The following is a 6628-nucleotide window of genomic DNA, read 5'->3' on the forward strand; positions in this document are numbered from 1 at the left end:
TTCGCTTTACGGTATGTTCTGTGAAGCGCTCGGAGACATTTCGAGGATGCGATAAGGCGCTGTGTGTGAGGATTATTATTATTATTATTATTAATGTGCTGTAGCTGAGCAGAGCGAATGGCGATGTGCTGCATTGTCAAGGCACAGATGAATCGGAAGTGGAAGTTATCTTTGCTGATCTCCTATTTCTGTCTCCTACCTCTTGCTCTCTACCTCAATGCTCTATAAATAGCCGTTGCTGCTCTGAAAGGGCAGTACACGAACGTAGAATCACTATGTTTCTCTCGCGCTCTCTTTCCAGCTCTCTCCTTTCTCTCATGTTTCTGCTCCCTGGTCTGTGACTCACCTCTGCGTTGGCTTTTCACTGGTCTGTCTCTCGTGCTCTCGAGCTTCCTGTGCTACTGATGATGATCTGAGTTGAGTCGAGGTGTCGTACAGCGCTGAATAATCAGAGTACGTTCCTACACCGTAATTCCTGGAAGTAAATGTCAGTGATTGGCAGCCGTGTTATTGTTGCCGTTTCCATAGCCGTGTGAGGAAGAAGAGGAGGAGGGGGGGGGGGGGGGTGTGCAAAAAAAATAATAATAATCGTTGCATTTAATATAGTGCCCTATCACGTTTTCGAGACATCTCGAAGAGCTTCACAGAATGTACTGCAAATTTATTTGTATGTATTTTACGGGCTAAACGCGGCAGCCAATTGCGCACAGCAGAGTCCCACAACCTTCTGGCTCAGAGGCGAGAGAGTGCCACCGCTACCGACTGAGACCGGCTGACGCTTAAATCTGGCAAAACTGGAATGAAACTGCCTCAAGGACATTTGTGCTGTGTGTGTCCCCTGTGGGTCTGTGAGGCTCCTTTGGTCCGGGGCCTGAGATGGGAGCCCACGGTCGTAGAATTCCTGTTGTCCGTCATGAGATCACAGTGACCGTGTCAGCCCGGCTGAATGCTGCAGCAGTGACATGAGTTGTCAGTAATTTGAATTTGGGGGTGAATTTGAATTTAGAGGGGAATATCGGGAAGGAGAACAGGGAGGAAGACTTCAAGTTTCTTCGAAACAGCAACAGCCTGCAGAAACTCGGCACAGACCACGGTTCAAACCTGTGACTTTTAGCCCGTGTGTACCTTATGCCATCTTATGTGATAGCCTGTGTCTCTCTGCGATAGCCTGTGTCTCTCTGCGATAGTCTGTGTCTCTCTGCGATAGTCTGTGTCTCTCTGCGATAGTCTGTGTCTCTCTGCGATAGTCTGTGCATCTCTGCGATAGCCTGTGCATCTCTGCGATAGTCTGTGCATCTCTGCGATAGTCTGTGTATCTCTGTGGTAGTCTATGCATCTGTGTGTCTGAGTATTTCTGTGTGTCTGTGTACCTGTGTCTATGTATTTCTGTGATAGTCTGTGTATCGCTGTGATAGTCTGTGTATCGCTGTGATAGTCTGTGTATCGCTGTGATAGTCTGTGTATCGCTGTGATAGTCTGTGTATCGCTGTGATAGTCTGTGTATCGCTGTGATAGTCTGTGTATCACTGTGATAGTCTGTGTATCGCTGTGATAGTCTGTGTATCGCTGTGATAGTCTGTGTATCGGTGTGATAGTCTGTGTTTCTCTGTGACAGCCTGTGTATCTCTGTGCTAGTCTGTGTATCTCTGTGCTAGTCTGTGTATCGCTGTGATAGTCTGTGTATCTCTGTGCTAGTCTGTGTATCTCTGTGATAGTCTGTGTATCTCTGTGATAGTCTGTGTATCTCTGTGACAGCCTATGTATCTCTAAGCCACATGGTGTGTGTCTCATTGACAATCTGCGTGTGTCTCTGCGACAGCTTACATGTCACTGTGACAGCCTGCAGGTGTCTGTGATAGCCTGTGTGTCTGTGTGACAGGCTGTGTGTGTCTCTGAGCCAGCCTGTGCAATCAGTTTACGCTCTTGCAGTGTGTGAAGGCAGAGTGAGGAGAGAACTGTCCGCCCACTCACACTGCGCTGAGCTGCTATGAATAACTGCAGTGACGTGATCACGGGGCACAGACTGTGATGCTGCGATATTTTAAGCTGAGCTGAGAGTAATGTCTACTATTATTAGAGTCCTGAATGAGAATCAGGAGCACAAGGAAAACAACAGGAGCAAGGAAAGGGAGAAATATATATTGTGGAGAAAGAGACAGAGAGTGGTGGGATATACAGACACTGAACTGGTCAGATTAATGGCGACTTGTTTCCTTCCTCCATAAATAATAATAATAATCCTTTCATTTGATACAGCGCCTCATCACATCTCAAAGCGCTTCACAGGATATACTGTAAAGTGAACCGACTGTGTATTTCGTGGGCGAGAGATCCAAGGATTGGGACAATAAGAGTCTTTTTGCAAACTCAAAATCACTAAAAGCCACTCTATATATATATATAGTATTTTTATACTGATCGACTTTAGTGATATCAAGTGTCCCAGGACCGCAGTAACAGTCAGACCAGCTAACAAACATGGCCTCAGCTCAGCTTTGCTGTAGGACTCTGGCGTTGCCTGTCAGAAGGTTGAAGTGGGTTGAAACCCCAAAGAGAATTTGAGGTCACAGTCGAGGCCAACATTGCAACCCAGTCCTGCAGGAGCGCGACACTGTTGGAGATAATAATGCAATCCTTGCCTTTAACGGAGCCCTTTTTCACATCTTCCAGACGCCTCGAAGCGCTTCACAGGGTGTACTGGAAAGTGAATTGACCGTACATTTGCGGGTGAAACGCAGCAGCCAATCGCGCACGGCGGCGTAACCTCCCCACAAACGGTCGTGGATCGAAGTGACCAAATTATTATTGCTTCTTTTTTTCTGGAGGGATTATGATCAGGCACGTGTGTGGAGTAAGGAAACTTGGCCAAGGTTGCCGGGAATCGAACCCAGGTCTCTCGCTTGTGAGGCGAATGCTCCAACCACCGAGGTCCAATTTGCCTGTCAAAAGGACAGGTGGCAACAGATAAAATTAGGGTTGAGCTGGAGGAATTGAGGCAGGGAGTTCCACCGATTAGGGGGCGCAGTGGCTGAAGGCAGGGCCACTGATGGACCTTGTTGAGCACAGAATGGTTGTCTGTTCGTCCACTGAAGCAGTCGCTGCGCTTCCCGGTAACTACCGTCAAACAGCCTGCGACGTTACAGCTTGATAAGGTCCTGCAAAAAGCACAAGTTATTTTCATTCCAGCGTTGGACCCTTCCTGTGTCAGGAGAATCTCCCGGGAGCAGGGAACATCGGAGCTTTCAAAACTCCGGCGAGCATTCACCCCACACATCACGTTAAGCCAATGTATAGTCCCTCACAGCATGTGCTCTGACCTGCTCGCAAGTGAGTGTCGCTTCTCTGGCTGCTGTCTGCGTTCTTCCAGCACTTATGCCTGCCTGAGGTTTATCAGACACTGACGTCGGCTTTGAGTCACCTCAACCCGATTGCTGAAAAACCGTGGAGTATTACTCAGATTGTGAACGGAGTGTTGTGAGGGTTACTCTCTGTGAGACACCACGATTGACGTGATAGGAACAGACGCATGGATTGTTGTTCGATGCAAATCCAAACCGTGCGATTGGAAATGCTGAGGTGTTCCGTGCTCTGTGTGTGTGTGTGTGTGTGTGTGTGTTTGTGTTTGTGTGTGTGTGTAGCTGGTTGCTGTGTTGCTCACTGTTGTTGTGATCTGCGATGAGATTGTATCTGGGCACGTTTCCTGTTACAGAAACGTCTGTAGTGCACTTGATATAAATTTCCTTCCGCGCACTGCAACCGCCGTGAAACAGAAAAGAGGCCGCCTTAGAGACCGAGCAAGTTTGCCTCCGGAAACAGCTCAGGTCCCAGCGAGGCCATCAGCAGTGTAACGAGCGGCTTCACATCGTAGTGGAGAGGTGGGCCTGAGCCAACAACAACAGCAAAATATTCACGTGCACCGCCTGGTCCCCACTGCCCTTTCTCACTGTGCGGGCGATCGGATTCATTACCGTAATAATAATAATAACCTTCGCGTTTGATACAGCGCCTTATCACGTCTTCGAGACGCCTCAAATCGCTTCACGGGAATTCACTGTGTACTTTGTGAACGAAACGCGGCGGCCAATTGAGTACAGCAGCGTCCCCACAAACAGTCGTGGGTTGGGCGACTGAATTATTATTATTTTTTTGGAGAGATTATTACGCCCGGATCAGCCAACCATCTGAACGTTCCTAAAATACATAATCTTACGTCCTGAGGTTTCATGCGTAAAGGGGCACAGTGATGCTGCTCTATATCAGTACCTCTGACTGGCAAATGAAATACATTAGAAACCATCAGAATATACAGCACAGAAACAGGCCATTCGGCCCGACCGGTCTGTGCCGGCGTTTATGCTCCACATGAGCCTCCTCCTGCCCTTCCTCAACGAAGCCTTCAAGCAGAGCCTTCTATTCCTTTCTCCCTCATGTACCTCTCGAGCTTCCCCTTAAATACATCTGTGCTATTTGCCTCCACAACTCCCCTGTGGGAGTCTGTTCCACGTTCCCACTGCTCTCTGCACGAAGAAATTTCTTCTCTGTTTGATCTATTTGTGCGGTGTTTTTGTCAATTAAGTGTAAATCGTGCCACCCCGTGGCCAGAGGCAGTGAGTGCTGGACGCAGTGGAATAATAATAATAATAATAATAATAATAATAATAATAATAATCCTTGCATTTGATGTAGCACCCTATCACGTTGTTGAGACGTCTCAAAGCGCTTCACAGGAAATACTGCAAAGTGAAATGACAGTACATTTTGTGGGTGAAACACGGCAGCCAATTGTGCACAGCAGCGTCCCCGCAAACAGCTGTGGATGGAGTGACCAAATTTTTTCAGAGAGGATTATTACCCCCAGAAAGTGATCCGTCGATCAACGGACAACCGGGTGCCTACTCGGTGCTGGTAACTGAAGCGTGTGCGTGTGCGTGTGTGTGTGCGTGTGCGCACGCGCGTGTGTGTGGAGTAAGGAAACTTGTGCAATGTTTCACCCTGCCGGGAACCGAACCCGGGTCCTCTCGCCTGCGAGGCGAGCGGTCTAACCGCTGAGCTGCAGGACTCATTCATTGCCTCCTGGTGAGTCTCAGGGGTCTGGGTGCAGGAGTCCCAATCTGCAGCTGTCTACAACAACAACAACAACAACAACAGCTTCTATTCTTTCCTCCCTCGTGTACCTTTCTAGCTTCCCTTCAAATACATCTATGCTTCACAAAAGAAGACGATGCAGCCAGTGCCACAGTATCGCAGGCGAGTGAACAGAAATTGGATAGGATTCTGCCACTTTGCCCCGACCGCCTCGCAGTCCCTCTGCCTCGGACCCCCTCCCTCGCCTCCTTCAAGACCTGTCTCAAGACCCTCCTCTTCGACCGTGCCCTTCAGTCGCCCTCCTTCCCCCCCCCCCCAACTCAGCACCCTCCCCGATCCCGAGCCCCAGCTCGGATCCAAAACTTTGATCCGAAACCCGTGTGTACCATGTGCACGAGGAGAACAGACCAGTCAGTAATTAATGGGTCCTGAAGGTTAATGATGTGGGGATAGCATTGCAGGAGTGGTCAGTAGGGGGTGTTCCAGCATCTGCAGATTCGCTCTGAAGCTATCTGTCGCAGGCGCTGGGAAAGTTTGGACGGACATGACCCACGGAATATGTGATCAGCCTCAGCTCCTGGCTCGGCAGATCCCCAACTCACTGGCCTTAATGGAATGAACCCACCAAAGTATCTCGGTGTTGCTATAAACAGTTCTTCCCTCCTCCGTAACATGTGCCAGATAGAGCTGCGTCTGTAGAGAGTATCTTCTTTCCATCATAGGGAATGTTTCACAGAGCTGCTGTCCTGCGCCTGAGATGTTAAACTGACAGGACTGTCCGATCGGCAGTTCTTTAGGAGGCGGTTAAAGATCCAAAGACACGGTTAGAAAAGAGTTGAGTTTTCAAATTAATTCTAGGAATAATAATCCTTGCGTTTGATACAGCGCCTGATCGCGTCTTCGCGACGTCTCAAAGCGCTTCACAGAATATCCTGTGAGGTGAAATTGACTGTATATTTTGTGGGCAGCCAATTGACCACAGCAGTGACCCACAAACACATTCAATGCTGTGTTTTGTTTTAAGTGCACTTAATACCTGATGTTACCTTGGTTCTAATCCACATTTAAGTCTTTTGTGAACAGATAAATAGGATTGAATCTGGATTAGGATCATTATCCTGCCGTGTGACATCAGAGCGAGCGCCCACACTTACTGGGAGGTGGGAGTGGATTAAAATGGGCATCATCCCAGAGATTTCACTCGCGTTGCCTTTTCATCCCCCTGAGATCAAGTGACATCAGAAAATATCGTCAGGCGGGGTGCTGGGAATCTGGAACTCACTGCCCTGATAAGGGGTTTTGAATTATAGAACATTACAGTGCAGAAGGAGGCCATTCGGCCCATCGTGCCTGTGTTCGCTCTTTGAAAGAGCCGCCAACTCGTCCCACTCCCCACGCTTTCCCTTTCCAAGTACACATCCAACACCCTTTTGAGGGCTACGATCGAATCTGCTTCCATCACCCGTTCAGGCCATGCATTCCGGACCGTAACAGCTCTCTGGGTAAAAAAAAAAATTCTCCCCATCTCCCCTCTGGTTGGTTT

This window comes from Callorhinchus milii, unplaced genomic scaffold, assembly GCF_018977255.1.
Source record: "Callorhinchus milii isolate IMCB2004 unplaced genomic scaffold, IMCB_Cmil_1.0 Scaffold185, whole genome shotgun sequence".
In the NCBI taxonomy this organism is placed as follows: Eukaryota; Metazoa; Chordata; class Chondrichthyes; order Chimaeriformes; family Callorhinchidae; genus Callorhinchus; species Callorhinchus milii.